The sequence below is a fragment of the Catharus ustulatus genome, chromosome 3 (genome assembly GCF_009819885.2).
Source record: "Catharus ustulatus isolate bCatUst1 chromosome 3, bCatUst1.pri.v2, whole genome shotgun sequence".
NCBI lineage: Eukaryota > Metazoa > Chordata > Aves > Passeriformes > Turdidae > Catharus > Catharus ustulatus.
This window is the reverse complement of record NC_046223.1, coordinates 62,697,603-62,720,567: the sequence shown is the minus strand read 5'-3', so window position 1 is coordinate 62,720,567 and position 22,965 is coordinate 62,697,603. Positions and strand designations below refer to the sequence as shown.

At 39.1% G+C, this 22,965-nt stretch overlaps 1 protein-coding gene across 1 annotated transcript in view; it reads left to right on the top strand.

Annotated features, from left to right (window-relative positions):
• Positions 1–22,468: 22,468 nt before the first annotated feature.
• The window catches only part of LAMA2 (laminin subunit alpha 2), a 290,666-nt gene continuing 290,169 nt past the window's right edge, over positions 22,469–22,965 (top strand). The window contains exon 1 of the mRNA XM_033055719.1: positions 22,469–22,491. The gene's annotated coding sequence lies outside the window, so the exon portion shown is untranslated. The remainder of the gene's footprint in view (positions 22,492–22,965) is intronic.

Below are 22,965 nucleotides of genomic sequence, written 5' to 3'. Positions count from 1 at the left end.
AATCAAACTATGATGATGACAACAAAGTAATATCTCTTCAAAGCATCAGTAAAGCAGCAACTTATATTGTCACTTCCACAGTTCAGTAGGGTCATAATGCTTACCTGTTTAATCCAGTTATGCTTTCAGTGTTGCTAAGAAGTCTGCAAATTTTTAGCAGTCATTGGCTTAAAGGCAAGAATAAAAATAATAGTTAAATTATTAAATTTTGATTCATGAAACATTCATTGGAATGCTATCAGTATAAGGCTTTGGAAGGTTCACTATTAGAATGTTGAATATATCAAGGTACAGAGCTGACACACCACAATCCACTGGGGTGGTTTAAGTTCAACATCCTATTGGCTTAATTTAGGTAAACCCAAAGTATTTTTAGCTTTTAGGTGGGTGTCAGAAATAGGAAGGAATAAAGAAGTACCATGTTCATCAGTTCATTTTTTTGTACATGTAAGGATTTCAGATGACAAATAGCTAAATTTGGGGTGGTTCAGTTCACCGCTGTTTCTAATATATTTGTTTTGTTCAGATTCTTGATAATTGACAGTTAAAAGATGAATTAATAGTATACAGATTATTATTTCCCTCTAATATAAATAAATGCCCCTTGAAAATTTCTTCCCTTCTAAAGGAAATCCAAATCCAAATGTTTACTGGAGTCACTACATTACATGTATGTGTTATTGCAGTAAATAAGCAAAAGAAAATATAAATACAAATTGTCAGAATACTTGCATCAGTCTAAACTGGTAAAAGCTTGCCAGTGTGTTCCTTTTAAGTATTTTAGAAGTATTTGAGTTGAGTTTTCATGTACAGTGTGGTACATCAGTTGTATAATCACTCTGTAGTCTCTGTAGCCATTTTTTCACTATGGCTTACTCCCATCAAAACCACCTCTCTTCCCTGGCATATTGAATGTGTAACACTGGAAATGAGCATTTAAAAACTGGAAGCTGGAGTTTAGATCTTCTGAAAAGGGTTATGAGTTAGCCACATTCATCTGTTTGCAATACTATCTTCTGTTTCTTGGTCACATCCTGTTTGTTTTTTATTACTGGGTATTACGAAAGTGTAAGATTTTTCCAGGCTCCTGTAAATCTTCAGATGTGGTCTTTTGTCATACTGCTTTCCATTTTGTACCCTGTCTTGAGCACAAAAAGTATTTACTTTCCTTCTTCATGATTTTGTGTTCTTTCGATAATACTCTCTGTAATAGTATTTAGTACTAAAACATTACATAATTAAATGAAGTGAGAATTCCCTACCAAGTCAGGCTGCAAAAGGTATTACCTCCAGCCAGTAAATGGAGTCACTAAGAGATTTTAAGCAAAATTTTTCCATTAATGTACCGTGCCCGTGAGACTTTTGGAGTACAAACTTTTTGCCAAATATGGGAAACCACAACTGGAATCTTCAGAAATTTTTGCTGCCAAATTTTAACTGCTCTCTTTTCTCCTTCTTGAAGTATGCACAGATAAAGAGAGAGTACACATGAACAAGGTGATAGGTGGTTATCTTTTCAATATGGCATCAAAGGCATGTCCTTAATAGGTCTCCCTTAAGATAGAGTTATACTTTGGGAAAGTAATTATTAACACTGAAAAAACAATTTCTCTTTACTGAACTGGTCTTCAGTATCTACAGGAGTATTCTGACATGCAGAAATTTCTACTAAAATTTTAATCCAAAGCATAAAAATCTCAGTCTGTTTCATATAGGAGTTTTAATTACTTGAACATTTTCTTAAGTGGTACAGTAAGAAGTCTGTGAAATACTATCACTTAGCTTCTTAATGGTGTGTGTTTACTTTTGTTCTTTTATGCACATTTTTTTGTTCTTCTATAAGTTTTCTCAAGTCAACATCCTAATGGAATGAAAAAACTATTGCAAAACTCCACTTCTTTTGTTGACCCTTTGCAGGCATCTGGAGTCCTTTTGGTCTAAATCGAACATTTTGAGTTTTTCTACTCAGCATCACCTGGACTTCTAATAATTTTACTTGTCTTCTGAAAATTAGATCTTTTTTTAAAGTGCAGTGTCAAAATGAAACTATTGCTTAGGTCTCATCTTGGAAAATATTTCACTCTTTTTAGTGCTGTTTATAACTTCTAGCTATTAAGAAAATTTCTGATACGGATTATTGAGATCTGAAAGCTAGACATTCTGTACCTCTGATTAGGTACCATGGAATGAAGATCACCCTTTTTTTAACTACATTACATAGGGTCTCATGATCTGAGGTCCATTGCAGCTCCTGTATGATTTCTACAGAACTGCTGCTCTGTAATTGTGCTCTTTCCTGTGTTTGTGGAGCTGCTTATTCCTCATATAATTTTTGAATTTTTTGGATTTCAAGCTCAACTTCAGACTTCTCTAGCTGCTGGAGAGCTTTTAAATCTGTTTTGCAGACTGTGCTATGGTAATAAGCATACTATTTGTTCTATTTCTGTAATTAATAAGCATATTAAATAGTATTGGATGTGGAACAGACTTCACATGCAAAATATTGCTTCTTGTATCCTTCTGTTTCTTTTAGAATTTAGCTACATGTAAGCAATTTGAGTCATTTTTACACCATGTTGATTTTTCTCTGAAATATATTTTCTTCATTTTGCAAGAAATACATGCAAACAAACATCTTCTAAATTTCATCCACCTTCCTTTTCCCTGGTGGCATTGTGGTGACCTTTAGTTAGAAGATGGTCAATTACTGCTCTGAGGGGAGGAAGTGTGAAATCATTTAAGTCTGTCCATTGTAAGAAAAGGGCAAGACTGTATGCTGACGTGGAAGAACACTTCCCAAAAAAGCTGTAGGGGTATTTGACTGTTGAGATATTAGAGAGATTATTTATAATCTTGGGTATGAGAAACTGAGAACCTTAGAGCTTGATCAAATGCAAGAAGATTCTTTTCCTGAGAAGAATGTAATGCTTGTGAAGATTAAGCATGACTAAAAAAAGCATTCTGTTCCAACCTCCTAATATTTTCATAGCCTGCACTAAGGTCAGCAGTTTAGTTAACATGGATATTGTTTGAAAAACTAAACATTGGCAAAAATTATTCTGTGCTGTTGATCATTTAAGATGTTCTTACCTATCAAGCAAATCCTGTTTCCAAATGAAATACTGTGATCCCTAATTTGTGATTCTTACACCAGATAATGGCAGCATACTTACTTGATTGGTGTTCTTGTTATGTATTTGCAAAATTTGGAGGTCTATTGTCCTAGTGACATTTAAAAATACCCCCAGGTTGGGACAAGAAACTTCTATTCCAATTAATATAGCTATATTAGGATTCAAATGATCCTCATGTTAGTTGACTATGCCAAAGAATTAAATTCAATATAAAAGTAAGACTTGACATTTTTAAAATTAACCCTAAATATTAACAGTTGTTTTATTGGACCAGAATACTAGAGTTAGTTTGTTTTGATTTATTTATAGTATTTTTAGTAGCTAGTTTGAGTTTATCCAGGTGGACAAACCAGTAAATATATCTATTTTAAAGCAGATGGGAAAGACCAGTGGTGACAGCACAATCCTGTTACCACATTAGTTGTTTTGTCTGTATTTTTGTCTGTACAAAGGACTCACAAAACTGATGCTTTTATTCATAGGTGCAGTTTGAGACCTGCATGAAATGGTAAGGGAACTGCAGTAATTTCACAATTACAAGCTGCACTGACTATAAGCCGCACCTCCGGATATTGGCAAACATTTCGTTCTTTGTCCATACACAAGCCGCACCCAATTAAAAGCCGCTCTGTCGTTCGCAGCGAGGACCTGCCTGCAACAAAGTTGCCAAATAGTAACAGAATCGCGGCATGGTGGGGTTCACTGGCTCAGCTCAGGCCGTGAGGGCTCGGGGCTGCCGACGGGGCCAGGTGGCCCAGCTCGGTGCTGCCGCTCGGCGGGGCTGCTCGGGGTCGGCCGCCACTGCTGCTGGGCTTGCTCACCCCGGCACTGTGCCACAGTGGCAGCGGGGCGCGGAGCCCACTGGCACCCGTGGCAGTGGTGGGAGGCAGGGATGGAGCCCGCTGGCACCCATGGTGGCGGCGGCAGGCAGGGACAGGAGTCCCCCGCCTCCCCCCGAGCCGCGGGGCTAGCAGGAGGGAGCCCCCGTCTCTCCCCCGGACTGCGCTGCCTGAAGGAGGCAACTCCTCCGCCTTCCCCCCCCGCCATGCTGCCTGCACGGATCCTGGCTCCACCCTCCGTGAAACAGAGTAACCAATTTGTAACAATCGCATAAAGCCGGGTTTTACTGGCAGGTTGCTCGACTCGGCACCTCGGTTTGCACTTCCGGGGTTGGAAATGTCATAAAATTATTCACATATTAGCTGCTCCTGAGTGTAAGCCACATTTCCAGTGTGGGAGCAAAATTTTAGTCAAAACGGTGTGGCTTGTAATTGTGAAATTACTGTACTCTGGAACCGCTTTTTTCTTTTTTTTTTTTTTTTTTTTTTTCCACTAATACATTTGATGTTGCCGTGCACTTGGAGGAACTACACTTTTTTTTCCTTTTTTTGTATACACATAGTGAATTGGATTTTATAAAATTACTTATATACTCTCCTAGCCTGCTTATACCTGTCATATACATGTCATATTTTAACTGTAAAATCTTTGCTTTTCTTCTTGCTTTAAGCTCCGTTAATCCTGATCTTGCAAACAGGACACACCTACAGCAATGATGCAGAAGTTGGGCATTCTTGCTTTCCTTTACAGGTACTCCAGAGTCACCTCAGTGTGCACTTTCAGGAACTATCTCATGGCAAAATGCGGTGGTGGCTGCATTATGCAGAGGCTTTCCTGGGGTGAAAGCTTCAGCAGCTCTTACTGTGTATATAAAGAAATGACTTGCTAGGATTTGAGGAAAGAAAAGGCTATGATCATAGCTTGACATTAGTTGAAGACTTTTCAGATACTGATCCAATTACAGCAGTAAAGTGATTTAGGTCACTTTCCATCTCTGTGTCCAAGTGTACAATTTACTTTAAACATAGGCTTAATTTCATTGCCTTCAGTGGAACTGAAGGAAGCATTAAGTGTTCCTTAGATTTAAAGCCAATTGCTGTACACTGCTGATAAACTACAGAAGTAAAAATCTAGCTGTGGCTGTGCAGGAATCCTGAGAGAACTAGGCTGATATCAGTCATACTGCATCAGGAATTCATTTGATTTGCAGTCTCAGTGATAGTTAAATGGGTCTGAATGAAGACAGTACTGAAATAACTCCAAACTGTACCTGAGTCAGTGTCTGACCATGTTCCTTCCAGTGTATAGGCTTCTTCCTCTTACTGAGAAACAAAAATATTTGTAAGAAATTATCGTTTCCAGTTCCAGGTGAACTGATGAATGCTGGCAAATATTAGTCTTGTGAGTACTTTCACTATCCTCTTTTTGTCTAGAAAATTTGATTTAGGATCCTGTCATGCAGTGTTCTTTGAGTTAGTAATATTTAATTACTTGTTAAAAAAGACATTGAAGGGTAAAACTGACACTCGGTAGTGGAATTCGTTCTAGGTCCCATAAAACAATCACATGAAGTTTATTTTTTCCACTCCGTATCTGCAATTGTTTTTTCTCAAAATCAATCTCTACACAGTGTCCAATTGCACACAACTGTTTCTACAAGCAATAAAACTGGCTTATACTCATCTATTCTGGTTTTACACTAGTCTCAAATCTTAAATTTAGCTTAAAGCTGACAGTTCCCTATCTTTTAAAAATCAATTCCAGTGTCAGTTGTTTTATTATTATTTTTTTTTTATCATTTGTGATTCTTATAATACATCAGCTAATTTGAAATAAGATCTTGTCTATAAAAGGAACATTTCATGCAGATTTTAGTAGTTTATTTTGGTCTAGTTGATTTCCAGAAATTTTCTGAATGTTCATTTATGGTCACAGTAGTACTAAAATTGTAAATGAGGTATAGACCCATTATGCCTGATGCCAGGACCAGAAGCAGTAGCTGTCAAATTTTTTTCCGTAAGATTTCAGTCTCTTGGGAAATTTGGGTGCCTTCCCAAAAGCTATCTTTAAGACTCAATAATAGAGTTCTACATGTTTCTTTTAGGTTCATGGCTGCATAAATAAATAAAAATGTGCCATTAATTATGTATTAATATTTCCTGGTTTACACTTACAAAAAATGTAAGGCAGTATTGTTACCCAGATAAATTTTTCTTTCATTTGTGACAGGAACCTTGCAAAAAAGAAGTTTTAGAAATCCCTGATGGTAATTCACTCCACCTTTGTAGTATTAACCTTTTGTCTTTCCCAGTTCCTACATTTTCTGTTGTCTTATACTTTGATTGATTCTGATGCTAGTAGTTATTTACAATCTAAATCTATTGTCTCCATTTATTTGTTGGCATATTCTGAGTACAGTAAGTTAGTGGTTTATTTACTTTTCAGCAGTGAATTACCACCAAAAGCTTCTGAGGAACACAGGAATGCATTCATTAGCTGTTGTGGGCTTGGTATAGTTCTCTGTTGTTGAAACAACTAAATGGCTGTTTAATACATAGTAAGAAAACCAGCTCAGGTATTGGCAGCAGTTTTTCCAGATTATGAGACAACTCAGTACAACTGCACCACTACTGATAAGTGAGGTAGTTTAAGCAGGGCTAGCTCTGGTAGTCCTCAGTGGCCTTGTGCATGCAGGCACACCATAAATTACCTTACACTTTGTTTTTATTTTCCTTCATTCAAATTCAGGAAAAGAGATGTTGTTCCCTTATTGCATTGGAAATCATAAGTTAAGGCCGTGAGCCTTACTGATATATGCAAAGTGTTTTGTGGCTTTGAGCATGTAAATTATATGAAGGGCAAACTATTCATCCTCACAGTTTCTTTTGGCCTTGGAGTATTTATAGAGGCTCCCTGTGGAGCTGCACTGTCAAGCATCCCCCAGCTGGGGAACAGCTTATGAAAGGTTCTCTGAGGACTATGTATGCACACTGAAAACTCATTAATAGTCATATGCAGTCCTAGAAGCAAGACTATTCCTGTGTCCTTTCTTCATCTGGAAAAATCTTTGGGTTTATTTCTTTCATAGTGACATATCCTACTTTGGAGCATTTTTTTTGTTAATACTCAAGGTTGGCTTCAAAAGGGACTAAATGTCATAGAGCTTGTTATTTTAGTGTCTGACAAAATTATTGTCTCAAAATAGGTGTTCAGAGTCAATCCTCTACTGGATACTCAGCTGTTTGCAATCCCTGCAGTATAGAACATAAAAAAAATCTCAATATGTGAAGAACAGAGCAATAAATATGAAATGTGGAAGACTGAAATTTGAAATTCTGTGTCAGGGGCAAGATTTTGTGCACAGAGTAAATAACAGATCAGAATTAAAATGCAGGATTATTATATAAAATCATAACAGTCCCTGACTGGACTGATTTGACACTGCTTCTGTAGGGCAGAAGGTCCCCTTGGGTCTTTGAATGATGGTGCTGCAACTCTGCAAGTACCATGTTTGGCCTATGGTCTTTGAATTGTTCTCTGGAGTTGTCGAGTTGTTCTGTAGAACTGAGCTGCGTAATTTCTTTGGATCATAATTTTTCTTCAATATACAGCATTTCACTTAGAGATTTAGTCATGGCAGAGTCTACTCCTCTGTTTCTATTCCATATCCATTGCAAGAGTTTTTAAATTATAGCTAATGATTCATAGTTAAGATGTAATTCTATGAAACCATTGTCATTTTATGAGTTTATAGATTCATATTTTCATCTTCCTGAGGACCTGATGAAGACTTTTCTGTCCCCAAATTCATGGTTCAACTGTGTGTGCATTTCAGTTCTAATCAGGATTGTGTTTTGAGTGCATATCTTGGTGAATATATTGGTGGTGCTAGGTAGACAGTTGGACTTTGATTTGGTGAGTTGTTTTTTTTTTTTCTTTAGTACATACTGGTGGAGTGGTCTGTTGTTTATCTGCACTGATTATGCATTTAGAAAGATTCCAGGATTGCTGATAATGTACAACATACCACTTCAGAACATTCAGGCTCTCAACTTCAGGAAAATTGGTGAGAACAATGAAAGTGATTCTAATATCTTCAGGATCATTAGGGTGGTCTATCCAAGCAGCAAGGTGAGGATACAAGTTAGAGATTCATCTAGAATGGGGTCCTGGTGTTCACCTTTCATCTTGACAATTTTTTGTCTTGAATCTCCTGTCTCTAACACATAGACACATGACAGAGTAGACATGTAATGTTTGCTCTCATGAATGTCTGAGATGAGTTCTATAATGCTGTAAGATGGAGAAAGTCTTTACGTTTTCATGCCATATTTACAGTAATTTCACGAATACAAGCCGCACCAATTTGACCAAAATTTTGGTGGAAACCCGGAAGTGCGGCCAATATTCGAGGGCGGCTAATCTATTAACAAAATTCTAAAAGCTGCCAACACGGAAGTGAGAGCCCGCGGCAGCCCCAAGCCAAGCTGGAGCCCGGCCGGCCCCGGCAGAGGTGGGAAAGCCTGGCAGAGGCGGGGCCAGCAGTGTGGGGGCGGGCGGCAGAGCCTGAGCCAGCAGGGCGGGGCAGGGAGGGCGGCAGAGCCTGAGCCAGCAGGGCGGGGGAACCCGGGAGAACTGGGGCTAGCAGTGCAGGGGAGCATGGCAGAAGCAGGAAGGCCGGCGGGTGGGGCTGCCTGGCAGCAGGGGAAGCCCAGCAGAATCGGGGCCAGCAGCGTGGGGGAGCCCGGCGGTGCGGGGGCCTGCAGTGCCGGCCAGGGCGAGGAAACGCGGCGGCGGTGCAGACGGGAGGGGGCGGCCGGCGAGCCTGGTGGCGGCGGCGGCAGCCCTGCCGGCGGGGCGAGCGAAAGCGACGCTCGCGAAGCGCCGCCGCCGCTCGCGGAAGCACCGCCGCTCGCAAAAGCGCCGCTCGCGAAGCGCCGCCACCGCTCGCGGAAGCGCCGCCGCTCGCGGAAGCGCCGCTCGCGAAGCGCCGCCGCCGCTCGCGAAAGCGCCGTGGGGCGGGTGCGGCGCTCGCGAGGCGCGGCGCTCACGAGGCGCGGCGCAGGGCGAGCGAAAGCGGCAGCGGGGCGGGCGGCGAGCCCGGCGGCGGCAGCCCTGCCAGCCGGGCGAGCGAACGCGGCAGCGGGGCGGTGCTGACGGGAGAGGCGCTGAGCTGGGCCACCCGGCCCCGTCGGCAACCATGAGCGGGCCGAGCCTTCCTGGCCCCGCCCCGAGCCAGTAAAGCCCGCTATGCCGCGATCCTGTTACTAATTGGCCAATTTGTGAAAGCTGTGCACGGATTCTCGCGACGAACGAAAGTGCGGCTAATATTCGGGGTGCGGCTTATCTATTGACAAAGACAGCAACATTGTCGAGGCACCGGGGGTGCGGCTTATAATCCGTGCGGCTTGTATTCGTGAAACTACTGTACATTAAATTGGAAGCTGTGAAATCTTCCGACTTTCACAGGTGAATTAATTTAAGTGTTCTTAAAATTTTGACCACCAGCGTATACTCATGAGCACCTTTCCATATAGTTAGCAGCAGATAGTTAGAAGTCGATGTGGAGGTGAGTGAGGTTCTTTTGCTTCTTGCACAGCATGGAAAGAAATCTGTGTGGTTTTCTGAAGGACATACTGAAGAATTTTCCTCTAAGGTGAAAGGAAGTAATAAATCTGCAGATTACCGAGGGGTATGAGTACCAAAACAATTACTAAGAAGATGCCTCTATAATCAGAGGTCCCAGGAGAGGACCTTTTTCAAAGGAGACATTAGCTTTCTTTTTGTAAGAGAAAGTTACATTAGAAGGTTATTGTCCAGCTAGCTTGACAGAAAACATCTGGGCTCTCTGGTGGGTGGCAAAATACCTAAGTATTTTGTTTTACTCTGCAAGCAGCTATGAATAGCCATGTGTTCTGCTCTGGTGCAACCATGGGAGTAGTGACACAAGAGAAAACTTTTTTATTTTACTTCACTTTTTGTTGTTAGTGCTGTTTGATGATGTCCAGGGCTGCACAGTATGTGAGAAACAGCCCTTACACTATCATTCTACCTCACTGCAGAATAATGAATGTTGTATCTCAGGATTCAGAGCCTGTCTGGAGCAAATCTGGTCAAAGGCAAGATACTCTAATAAGGCTTCAACCCTGGATTTTAAGCTATAAACCCATGTGTTTAGGAGCAATACTCTCTGTCACTGGAGCAAATTATTCCTGCTCCGCGTAGTTCAAAATGGGGAATGCTGATTTGAGTATTTACACTTTCTATACTGCAGTTTATGTGGTGGTGTTTCTTCCCAGGGCTCAACTTTTCTCTGAGCTGTAGACTTTAGCAAAAAGTCGTGTTCTTCAACTTTTTAATCATTTTCTAGGCTTTTGCCTTTTGAATTTCTGTATGTTAATTCTTTAGACCAAGACAGTTTTATCATTTTCTGGTACAAACCTTAGAATATCAACAAGAAACAAAAATTTAAAAAAATGAAAATCAACCTTCCAGATAATACTTCATAATTTTCTTGAACAAAGGGTAAGCCTTAGAAGCAATTATGAACTCTAGTAATTATTGCCAGTGTACTTAAATGTATTATAATTCATAAACCAGTTATTTAAAGCAACTAAAATGACTGAACTTTTTATTTTCCCTTCTGCTTTTTTTTTTGTTTTAAATAAAATAACTGCATACTGTCATACACCATTTTCCAGGAAAAAGTAACAAAGAACAGTAACAGAGTAGTTAATTTTACTACTCTGTATCATAATGAATTAGCTTCGAAAAAATGAGGAAAATAATTTCATTTTAGTCCTAGCAAATGTTTGCCTAGGAATGCTGTTCCAGCTGATGTTGTCTTAATAACCCTCATGCTGTGCAGAATATTTCTGTGTTTTTTTTCTGAAGCCTGCAGACTGGAGGAGCATTGTTACACCATTAGCACCTGTATTTTGGATGAGTTCCTCCATTTGAATGGTTCTTGACTTTTCGTTCCCTGGCAGGACCTTATCCCAAGGGAGAGTGGGTTGTATTGGGTGAAGCATAGGAAGCATATGTTTGTTGAGCTCTTCAATGTATCTGGTAAAGGCATTATACATGTAGGGGAAAAATAAGCTTCTTTATACGCTGTGCCAAAAATCAGGGAGGTAATCAGATTTCACGTAAACAGTGTCACGGCCATCTGCAGTATCCCTCTCTGGTTATTGCACATGTGCTTTGCTTTAGACAGTCACTTCAGTCTTCCTGTTTAAAAAACATCCCACATTTTCCTTGCACCCCCAGTTATCTCTAAGGACATTAAACTGAGTTTTCATACAACTGCAAGACCACAACTTTTCTGTTTTCAGGGCTATAGCAGAAGTTTCAAGGGCTCCAAGAATGCAAATGTGGAAGAGAAATTAACTTTTAAACTATATGGGAGGATTTTATTTTTTTTTAAGTTAACATGAATTTAATATTAGTGGAAGATTTTAAAGTGATGACTCTGGTAATTAATTGCTGGTAACTAGGTCTGATCCAGAGGCTGTCACAGATTTAAAGGAGCTTTGGAATTCGATTTTATGATGCCCATTGCGATCATCCACTACGCCAATCTGATCTTAGTGCATTTTGATTACAGTGATTATTTTAAAAAATCTTTTTTTTGTTTGTTTGTTTGGTTGATTGGTTTGTTTTTTGGTTTTTTTTTTTTTTTGTTGGTTTGGTTTGGTTTGGCTCGTTTTTTTATTTTTTTTTTGGGTGCATTTTACTCATGTTTTCCAAGTAGATTTGGCAATACTTTGAGAGTTAAAGTTCTGTGCATTAGAACTGAAATTCTATTGGTAGAAGGGGAAAAGACTGGAAACTATTGAAGAATGGGAGAGATAATCAAGTTCCTTTGTCAACAGGAAAATTCTTAAGGGATGGGTAATTGCTGTGACTGAAATATACACCAGGCTCCTCTCCAGACTGCATACTACAGGCTTTTTGAATAAGACACTGAATCAGGAACTGGTTTTGTCCACTGGCTTCAGAGAGAACTGGTCCCTGAAAGCTGTGGATGGAATCTCACATTGCTTCTCTGGATTCAAAATGCGTAGCATATTTCAATTATCAAGTTACTAATTAAGTAAGAAAGTAAGCAATCCTTGTATCAATAAAATAGGTTAACCTGAGGTAAAAGCAAAGTGGTTAGGATTATGTGCCTCTGAACCTGAGAAACTCTATCCATATTTGTACTTTGTTCCATTTTTGTGCCCATTTTGGTTTCCTGGTGACTACTTGCAATCGAACATCTTGATTTTTTTTTTTCCTGGGTGTGTAACATCATCCAATCTGAGTATGAAGTCCTAAATTTGTGTTTATGTACAGTAATTTCACGACTATAAGCTGCACCCTTTTGAGTAAAATTTTTTCCCGAACCCGGAAGTACGCCTTATAGTCCAGTGCACCTTATCTGATGTGCAAAGTTCAGAAATTGGCGAATCCAGAAGTGTGATCTGCGAGCTGAGCTGGGACCTGTGGGAGCTGTGGCCGTGCGGGGGGAGTCAGGAACCGCGGGAGCCGCGGCCACTGGGTGGGGGAAACCGGGAACCGGTGCAGCCGCCAGGCGGGGAGAAGCAGAGAGAAGCAGCGCGACCGTGGGGAAGCGCCATGAAGCACCGCGGGAAAACACCAAGAAGTGGCAAAAAAGCGCCACGGAAAAGTGGTGAAAAAGCACTCCGGGAAAGCAGCAAAAAGCGGCGAAAAAGTGCCGCGGGAAAGATAGGAAGAGCGGCGAAAAAGCGGTGAAAAAGTGCTGCGAAAAAGCGCCCCAGGAAAGCACTGAAAAGCGGCAAAAAAGCGCCCTGGGAAAGCGGCGAAAAAGCGCCCCGGGAAAGCGCAGAAAAGCGGCAAAAAAGCACCCCAGGAAAGCACCAAAAAGCTGCAAAAAAGCGATGAAAAAGTGCTGCAGAAAAGCGGCAAAAAAGCACCGAAAAGCAGCGAAAAAGTGCCACGGGAAAACGTGGAAAAGCAGTGAAAAAGCACCATGAAAAAACGCTCCGGGAAAGTGCGGAAAAGCGGTGAATAAGCGCCGCAGAAAGGCGGTGAAAAAGCGCCCTGGGAAATCACCGAAAAGCGACAAAAAAGCACCCCGGAAAAGTGCAGAAAAGCAGCGAAAAAGTGCCATGGAAAAGTGGCAAAAAAGCGGCGAAAAAGCACCGCGAGAAAGCACCCCGGGAAAGCACCGAAAAGCGGCGGAAAAGTGCCACAGGAAAGCACTGAGAAGCAACACCGCCGCTGGCCGGGGGGAAGCCGGGATGCAGCGCGACCGTGCGGTGGGAACCAGGAGCCGTGAGCAGTGCCAGCCGGCACCGGGGGTGGACCGGAGTGCTGGAGCCCACTGCACAGGGAGGACACCTGGGGCTGCGTTTAAAGGCTACACTGATCTTTGAAAAATGTTTGCAAATTAAGCATCTGTCAGTAATTCATTACTTTGTTGCGCACTGCACGGCTCCTTGCTGCAAAATAATAGTGCGCCTTATAGTCCGGTGCGCCTTATGGTAGTGAAATTACTGTACTTTCTGAAAAGAAAATAATTTTGTTAGTTTTCTGTTCATATTCTAATTCAGAGCATTTGGTACTGAGGCAGGTTATGAATTTTCAATTTGATTATAAGCAGAATAAACTATTGCAGTGGAATAGGAAACTCCATGTTTATTGAGGTTTCTTTGTCCCTCACTGAGAAATACATTGTCTTTACCTTGTTTTTAATTTGGGTTCTTTTGATACTCTTATTTTCAAGAACCGTATCTCTTTCAATAAAATTATTGTCTTTTACAAAGATATAATGAAAATTACGTCTTTTTTATTTTACTTTAAAAATTATTCCCTTGTTAAATTCAGTGCATTTGTTTGAGTTGTTAGTGATTTTGTAGGTTCTATACGCTGCTGAAAAATACTGAGAATTTCCTTTATTCATGTTTGTTCACTTAATATTAGATTAGCATAGTTCTGTTCTTACATTATAAAACTTGTCTTCCTATTCAATAGATCAGTACTGGTGCAATGCAAAGAACTTCTGAATACTGAAGGCCATTTTGAATTCAGTAAATAATTCTGTGACTGAATTCTAGATTCATAATTACTGAAGCTAAGAATCACATTTGGATACTCATTACAGAATAAATGGTCAGACACGCATTTAATTGGCAATGTAAGTCTAATTCTTATAAGGTCATAATGTTCTCCTCTAGAAAGAAAATGAGAAGCTAGGTCGCCAAATTAGGGATTCAATGTTAAAATAAAGCAAAATTAACAAAATCTCTTTCAGCTCTACTGTGATTTAAGGAGGATAGGACCATTCATTCTTCAGTTTCTTGATTCATGTTTATAGTACATGAAAACATACAAAATGGAATTTCAGGTGGCCCTGAATTGGTTTTGACTCTGAAATCAATTTGCACACAAAGGAAAGGAAAAGCTTCTTGCATAAATCAGCTGCAAAGGAGAAAGATGCTAGATCCTCTTCTGCAAGCGTACACATGAATTTCTAATTTCATCATCTCTGTCATCAGACATAATGTCTACATTTCCTTCTTGTGTATGGGATTTTCCTCTTGTTCTGTAGAATGATGGGGTTTAGGTGTTACAATTTGCTTTTGGGTTTACCTGTTAAATCAGTAAAGAACCATTTTCAACAGTGCTCTCTCCTTTCTTATTTGCTCAGTAGAAAGGGCTGCTTCATAAACTGAACATGGGTTTATTTCTTGTAACTTTTTATTTTATACTGTTTGTCCAAAGAGAACCTATTCTGACATAAGAGCCTTCCTCCAGCCCCTGGGATGTAAGCTTTAAAGCAGCTCTGTAAGGAAAGACCTGAACACATTTTTGTATTTCATGTCAATTAAAATGAAGAAGACTTGAGGTGGGGGCATGATGTTTTAACCTCAAGCTATTGGATTCCATTTCTAAATTACACTGTAGTTTAATCACAAGAACCAGTTGCTCACTGCAGTCAGTCATGTTTTAGATGAGTTTTCTGTTGCGTTCCAGTTTTCTGCAGGGCTAGCTGGGGGTGCCCATGTTACTGATACAGAGCATAAATTGCTTTCCTGAACTTTGGGACTCACTTTAGTAGAGTTTGAAGCACTACAGGATTTTAAATATAGAAGTATTAATATTTCACTGTTGTTGAGAAACTGTCTCACTGTCTTATCTGTGTAGCATATTCTACAAATTAATTACTTGGCAGGTCTGAAATACCTGTTTTTATTAGGCATTCAAAGACAGAATATTGCATTTTATTCTTTTGAAGTAAATCACACAGCACTACCTGTAAGTATCTCACTGCTCATTCTTCCTTCACCAACCCCATTTATTCATAACCTATTTCATCCTTTTTTGATTTATGTCTGTTACATGTGTATGGCCGTGAATAAAAATGTCTCCCTATGAATGAAAATAGGTCAATTGCTTGTGCAGATTCGGTTAAAAAAATGGATACATTTTTAGATTCTTGTCCATAGAAATCAGATGTAAAATATAGACCCACCAAAAATGGCAATATTTCTACAGGTGAAAGGCCTTGAAGACTCTGCAGGTTCTCTAGTTTCGTGGTCAGGACCAAGTCCTTTCTTGTGAGAATTATCTTTTAAAGACATTGGGAGTAGTGAGCAGATAATGCCTTTTTTTAAATTTATTTTTTAAATTTAATTACATTTACGCATAGTCAATGTTCTCATTCAGAGGTGTTCTGAGCCTGTGTAACTATTACTTCCCTTATCATTCATATTTCCCTTTTGATTACTGAAAATAAAATAGCTTCCTTATAATTTTTGTATGGTATTACTAAATGAATTTGTAGTTGTAGATATGTTACTTGCAAAGTAGTCTTTTGGTGTAACTCTATTATCAAGCAACACAAAAACCTAAAAATTATATGAAAAATAAAGCTAGAAGTTCATACTGTAGGAGGACAACTGAGAAACATCGTTACGTACTCTCACGTATTCCTGAAAATACACTGGATATATGCAGTGGGAGAATCCTTTTGATGCTCAAGCACACCTTCTTTCTGTGTTCACTCTTCTCTGTGTTCAGGGAGTCAAGTGCTGTACCATTTGCATGTACAGTTTGAAGTTCTGAGCAATAGGACGCAGTAATGTGTTGCCTCAGTCTGACACAGATGACAAGCAATCATGATTTTGGATGATAATATACAGCATTTTCAGAGCCTGTGTTTTCCTCTAAAGATGCAGCTGAAGTTAGGGAAGTCAAATTTATCCTTAGCTCAGAAGTCTGTTCAATGTTGGGTATCTGTTCAGTGATTGTTCAATGTTTCTGGGTTTCTGGTTTTTGGAGGTAATTTCGAAGAGACACATCGACCACATTAAAGGTCTACGAGTGGTTTCTATCTGAGATTGATGGAAGCTGTATGTTTGGAAAATAGATGTTCTATTTTGGGGTTTTGGATTTTTGCTTGTTTTTTTGTTGTAGTGTTGTATTAATACAGGAGGTGGGATTCACATTGTGTGAATTGACACCTGGGATGAGGTGTGTTAGAGTCTGTAAATATGCTGTGTAAACCTGCTGTAACCACCAAACCTTCAAGGAACCTCTGCTTACCCCAGGAGACAGACTGATAAATTACCTTTCCAGGAACTGGGTGACTAAGCTTCTGCTGTGATATTTCTACACTAGCCATTTTGTTGGGAGAAACTGCCCTGTTTCAAAGTGCTGTCTCCATTTACTGTGTTTTATTCTCAAAGCAGTCTTTATAAACCTTAAGCTCATACCTAAATCTGTTCTAGTCCCATTAAGACCTAAATCAATGAGTGGACAACTCAATTAACAAGATTTTCTAGCACATACATCTAACGTACCTGTGCTAACAGAGGGCTCTTAAACTCTTCTGCAGTAAGTGAAGGAGATTTGTGTGCCTCAGTGCCATTCATACTTTTCAGAGCAGCAGCCTGCTTATTCTTCATTCTTCCACCCTTCTAGCTGGAAAATACTTTCCTTCTTGGAAATCCTACCATAACTTCTGTTGTCATGTTTAACTTTAAGCCAATTATTTATTTTCTGGTTTTGATTACTGTGATTTCAATCTGTTAAAAAGTCAGGTGAAATGCAATCTGTGGTCTCAAGGAAGTGACTGTTGATAAATCTGTGCAATTTCTCTAGTTGCAGAATAATTAGAACATGTTTCTAAACATTTAAATGCCACTGGGAAAAGACTAACAAACTGATGTATAAAATTCAAGGTGAAGAAGGTAACTACAGGATGTGTGTCACACAGCAGGTAAAGACCAAGTAGGGAGAGTTTTAAGGGATTTTTTGATTGAAACACAGGTGTGAACTTGTTGCTTATTTGAAGTAACAGATAATGGGTATTGTGTGAAGAGAATATGAGAATATGAAGATTTCTGGAGCTTTATGGTGCTGATCTGTATCCTTAGCTCTCATAGGATGCCACTGTGAGGGTATATTGTGAGATATAATTTTGGCCTGCTGTACTTCCTGGCAGGTGTCACCTTTGGACCAGTATTTCTGATTCCACCTAAGTAAGCATACTGCTTTTCCGAGTATGTCTTTTAACTAGGAACAGTGCTGATGAATTAGGGCATTCAGTTGCCAACTGTGAACTTAAGATGCAATCCTGGTCTAACTGCAGGACCTATTTTCTCCTGTGGTTTTGTGAGCTGTGGAATATATCTTCCCCATAGTCACTAGTTACATCAAAACCTGTTTGTTCAGAAGAAAGGGACTGAATGCTTAAGGCACACATGGCAATACAGCCTTTCTAGACTTTATAATGACCTGCTATGGACCCTTTTGGATGCCTTTCATTTTAACATCCTGTGAGAATATTTTGATAAAGAAGAATCTGTATGTTTTGGGATACACTGATGTGAAGAATCTGGTGAGTCTGGGAATTGTCAGTGTGTCCTGCTGCTTCTTTTAAATTTGGAAGAGGAGCTCCCTTTTGGTACCAGTCTGAGGAAGAGGCCTGATGGAAATGCTACAGAGTGGTAATAGACTTTTCAGGAATGACTTAATTGAAATGAGAAGGGTTCATCATTTCCTGCTGGTTAGTTGAACTCTGAGGCCATGTGAACAAGGGCACTTGTATTTAAAATAATCCAACATTTCCCAAAATACACAGATTTCTCTTCCTCTCAGCAGGGCAACACCAGGCCCTTGATTTACTCTCAGAATTTTTTCAGGAGGTATTCTTTAACATAGCATGTATATTATGAAAGGCAAATGAATGGGAAAAAGTCCTGGCATCTCTGAAGTTAATGGGAAATTGATCTCAGAATAGTCAAAGTTCAGTACAGTTGCAGTCCTAGGGTAAACAAGGAGGTGAGTTCCTCAGCTTACAATAATTTTTAATGGGTTTATCTGAATTTAATAATTCAAAAGGCACAGCTGTTTTAAAAGATGCTGCCCATCATACAGAACTGTGCTTTCTGTTAGCATGAATAACTACAAGTGCAATTGTTGCTGTTTGCTCCCTATGGCTTTTGAAACATTTTTTCCCCTTCTTTTGGCCATGCATTTATAGTGGTTCAGATTCCCATGGTGCTGCCAGATTGGTTTGGAAACTGAGTTACAACCGTGTCATGATTGGCTTCTCTTGGTATAACATGAGAGATTTTCATTTTTTAAAAAATAAATTCTTGGGTGAATACTGTTAATTTTCGATTTTTAAAAATGCTTTACAAACATAAGCAATGAATGTAAACCTCTCTCTAAAACTGAAAGTCTTGGTGACCTTAATAAATAAAATTTTTAGCCACATCTCCCAAATGATGCAAGTCTTGAAACATAATCTTCATCATATATCAACTCTATCTGTGGATTGGATGTAAATAACTTTCATTATAGAAGTACTGGCATTTTTTCTTCAGGAAAAATTAGAAAAATCATGGAAAAAAGGGCTATATTTATTTAGCCATTTACTTCAAATATTAAATGGGATAGCATGTAGTTACGCTTATCCTGACTTCTGGTCTCTTGGTACAAAAGAACTTTCTGGCTGTCTTGATTGCAGAGGGCATATCTTGACTGAAAACAAAATAAAGCCAACAATTGCTCTTCTTCTGTCAACAACCTAAAAATTCCTAGTTATTTAGAGATCTTAAAGTTTTATTTATGGTTTCTTCCTCATCTTAAAAGTTGTTAGTTTACCTTATGTTGGAAAAGTATCATTGCCCAGTAATCTAATAGTAGTGAACATTGAATGTATGCATAATATATGTACCTTTTATTGTATTTCAAATTGAAATCAGTGACAGTGGCTATCAGAAGCAAACAAGAATAATTACAACTACCGATGCTATTTTCTGGGGATGAACTGTGTTTCTTGACTGTCTAACAGAAGTTACCAAGTGTGTTTGTAACGTAGGAGGTACTGTGTGAAATGTCCAACACTATATCAAGATGGTTAGGTTAGGGCACTGATGCCCTGGCATTGACTGTTTCTCATGAAGATAAATTTAGGGTGATGAGAGCAAAAATACATCTAATAATTTCTCCTTGGTTAAACATTTTTTGTTTCTTCTTTTATTGTTTTACATGCAAGAAGCTATGAGATTAGCAGCTCACTACTAACAGGGCAGATTTCTGAAATATATATAATATGTAGTATGTTGAGAGTGGCAACCCTTGACAGCTATCACAAATGGATGACTGTAAGAATAGATATTAGTCTTTCTAGGGCATACGTGTGCCTGCAGTGGAAGAAACCGGCATTTGGGAAAAGCAGAATACTCTCTAGGCTCTTTCCTGAGAATTTGACAGGCACAAACTCACAGGTACCTTGGTACAGCTAACTGTGGAAATAATTGTGGAATCTGAGAAAATAGTTCTTTCACTGTTAATATCTATTGTTTACTTCTCATCTACTGCAATGAAAGCATGAAGTAAAGGGCATGACATTATATTTTTGCTTTTCCTGTAAACTAAGAAGTAGGATGATTCCTAGCGTCTGGGATCTGCTTTGAATATCTAACATGTAATTGCACAAATAAAAGTTTTACATGTCTGTTACAGAGCTCAGTGTAATGTGATCAGTTTACAATACAAATCGGTGTGGTTTTGCCTTTGATTATCACTTATCCACAAAGCTATTACTTCAGCAGTATCCAATCAGTTCCTTCTTTTCCTTTAACTAGAGCAAGTAAGATTGGCAGTGAAATTGGCTGTGATAATTAGTTGATTTTTTGTCATCTAGAGGATAGGATGATGGAATTTAAGTGTAATGTATTACACTGTGTGGGTTTTATTCACCTCTTAGCAGACAGTGAGGAAGTTGTCAGGCCTCATGGAAAATTATGAAACTGCTTAAAACACATTTTCTAGAAACTTTTGTCAGGAATCCAAACTTCTGTACAAAAGGTACATGTCAGTCAAGAATATACAAGGTGGCTGAAGATTAAAAGCAAAGCTGAATATGATTGCATATTTTGTTTTCTCATTTCTTGGATTGTGTGAGGAACATGTGTGTCACCTAAAATATTTGTATCATGTTACTGACATATCATCTGCTTTGGAGGGCTAATTACAGTCTGCTGCTGCAGTGACCCCAAGTAAGTGCAGATGCTCAGGCATGGGTCAGCTTACATTATCAGCGTCGCTTTGGTTACTTGTGAGGAATGATTTTGAAGACAGAAGTCAAACTGGTCAATCTCTTGACATCAGTAGTGATGTCATGTACTGTCAGTTTATTGATTACATGTTTCATAAATCTAACTGTTGCTCTATACTCCTGTATTACTGTGCTAGAGTTGATCTTTTTAGACTGCATACCTAGTCTGGACCATGTATTTTGATCTAGTGCTACACTTCCTCTCCCCATAAAAATTAGATACTCCACAGATCTGGTTGCCATTTCTGTCTTCAGAAGGCATGAGACAGAGATCTAGGAAGCTACAGGCTGGTGAGTCTTGTGTGAATCCCTGAGAAGTTGAGGCTTAAAACATTTCCCAGGCTGGAACTAATTTCCAAACATATAAAGTAGTAGTACTTATAAAGTAGAAAGTAGTTGGGAGTAGTCAGCATGGATTTGTGAAGGAGAAATGCTTAACCAATGTGATAGCCACCTACAATAGGACATCTGCTTCAGTGGATAAGAGACAGCAGTTGTGGAGAGCTAGGTTGAAAGGATAGCGCAGGAGGGAATCTTCCCCAATAACTTGCAGACTGCTGCTTGACCAGGGGAACCACATATTCCAGTAGCAGTTGTCCCTACAGGGAAGAAATCCAAGACAAAATCAGTGCACATAGTGAGGGATGAAGAGGAAGTAGGGCCCTCAGAACCAGAGGAAGAGGCTGGGACAGAGATAATAATCTGATCCCTATCCCTGGGAGGTCTGCAGGGTATGTGAAAATATTTCAGCTGCCAGTCAGAAGAGCTCCTGCCTGCTCTGATGTTATGATGTTGTGGCCCAGGATAGGAAATCTCAGATTTTTTTTTTTTTTTTCCCCAAGTGAAACACACTTCACTAGTTTTCTTGAAAATCTTTGACTTCTTGAAGTAATTTGATATTTAAAATAAATATTCAAGCAGCATGGAGTATAGACTGCTTGTGCATGTTGCAGTTTCACCCACTCTGGTTTTATTAGGATTAGCCATACACTTGTACATAAATAGTATGAGACTTGTTAGTGCAATTACTGTTAAATCCCAGAAGGAGGAAATTCTACTATAAGTACTATGGTAGCTTTTTTTCTCATCTAACTTAGACAAGAATTAGATATCTCCATAGTATGATTCAGCCTGCTTGTATTAGCTACTTAAGAGGTATCTCTTGAGGGGCATAATTTAATTCTGCCTATTGACAGAGCTTAACTGAAAAAGACATAATATTTGTTCAGATAACTCTACCTGTCTGTCTTCTGTGGAAATTCAGTTTTGAAAAGTTGATATATGCAGAAAACAAAGAATGAAAATTTGAAAATATCCTCTTGGATCACTCTGTATCTGGAGACAGGATATTATTAATTAGATTTAGACACAGAGCATTTGAAAAATGGATATTCATCTATGAAAATTATGCTAGAACTGAGAAATACATATTATATATATAATTTGTTTTTTGACTGTTTTGGGAAGTCACTTTGATGTTACGTTTTCAGTTGCACAGCTGTGTTTGTGGGATGGAAAGTGTCACAGAACTTGCAAAATTGCACTAATTGACAAGAAGTATTTGGCCTCTTGAAATGTTGAAACAGTAATAAGATAAATATATATTTGATTATGTGGTTCTTAGCTCCAATGAGAGAAGGGAGATTGTGTCAGTTGAAGAGGTTGATTTCTGGTCACCTTGGACTATGCCTTTCATCAAAATAATGCTAGAGTTTTAGGGAAAAAAAAGATTGAAAATTGTGTGGGTTGTTGATTTGTTTAGATTTACATATTTATAGCACTGTCTTGACAGACTGGTTTCTGGGTCCCCACAGAGTGCATTCCTGACAAGCTGAACAATAAAGCCTGATTGCTAACAAGCTTGAAGACCTTTGAGAGAATGCCTAACTGGGAAGAGTGAAGATGCAACAAGGCTCTGTAATACCCCTTGACAACTCTGACCACATAAGGCATTGCATATTAGCATTACAAATCAGGTCATTCTATGGAAATCTTCAAAACATTCTATTAATCATAGTATTTTATTGTCAAGAATATAAAAATTGTTACTTTAATGTGTTTAATTCGCAAGATCAAAGCACCAGTTAAATAAATGAAGAGTTGTTCACATCTGGTCTTGGTTTCAGGAGAATACCGAACTTTCAGAAATCAATTTTTTCTCTCTCCCATTATGGAAATTACACGTGTCAGCTACTATAACAGGGTTCTACTCCTGGCTTCCACATGAGGTCAAAGATAGATTCCTTTATGAAAGTACTTTTTATTAACAGTGCTAGAGTTCTAATTTTTGTTTACAAAATTTCTTATGGAATTAGAATAACTAGAACAATTTTAAAGTGCAGTTCAGAGAAGTTTACATCAGTCTTGCATTATTAGATATTCAATATTGTG